The following is a 590-nucleotide window of genomic DNA, read 5'->3' as shown; positions in this document are numbered from 1 at the left end:
GCCCATGATGTGCCTGTGCGGCTTTCTGCATTTTCAGCTGAAGTGTTTTTCAGAGTTGTGTTCAAAGGGGGCTATCCAGTTGTTTCCTATCCGGATATCTGGCCGACCCAGATAAGGAAGTCAGGCTCCCGGCTGTTTCCGCCTTCAAGCCATGCGCTGCATTCTCTGTGGCCGCGCTGACATGTACCGTAGAGACACGAACACCAAAAAACACAGACCGAAGGAGGAGCAGCGCGCATGCGTCAAAGAAACGGGCTGCGCTACGGAGCGTCTATTGGTTTATGTAGTTTTTTTTTCTGGTTCTAAAGGCTCGTGTTTGTGTTTTAGAAACACATTCAGTTTCAAAACTAACATGACCACTGAGGTGAACAGCGATGAATCCACCTGAATTTAATTAAAAGGAAATCTTCTTGGATGCTGCATGTGGAAAAAAAAAAAGAAGGGGGAAAAGAACCGGAGGGTCTGTGCATGTAAAGCTTAATGTTTCTCATTATGCGTGAAGAATTGATCTGCAACGGACGCGGGGCGCTTTTTGTGCAGCAGGACATCGACTTGTACACAACTTAAAACGCAGAAAAGCTCCTCAGGTC

Source organism: Austrofundulus limnaeus, unplaced genomic scaffold (assembly GCF_001266775.1).
Source record: "Austrofundulus limnaeus strain Quisiro unplaced genomic scaffold, Austrofundulus_limnaeus-1.0 Scaffold2563, whole genome shotgun sequence".
Taxonomy (NCBI): Eukaryota; Metazoa; Chordata; class Actinopteri; order Cyprinodontiformes; family Rivulidae; genus Austrofundulus; species Austrofundulus limnaeus.
The sequence above is the reverse complement of the archived record's forward strand: the minus strand, read 5'-3'. Positions refer to the sequence as shown.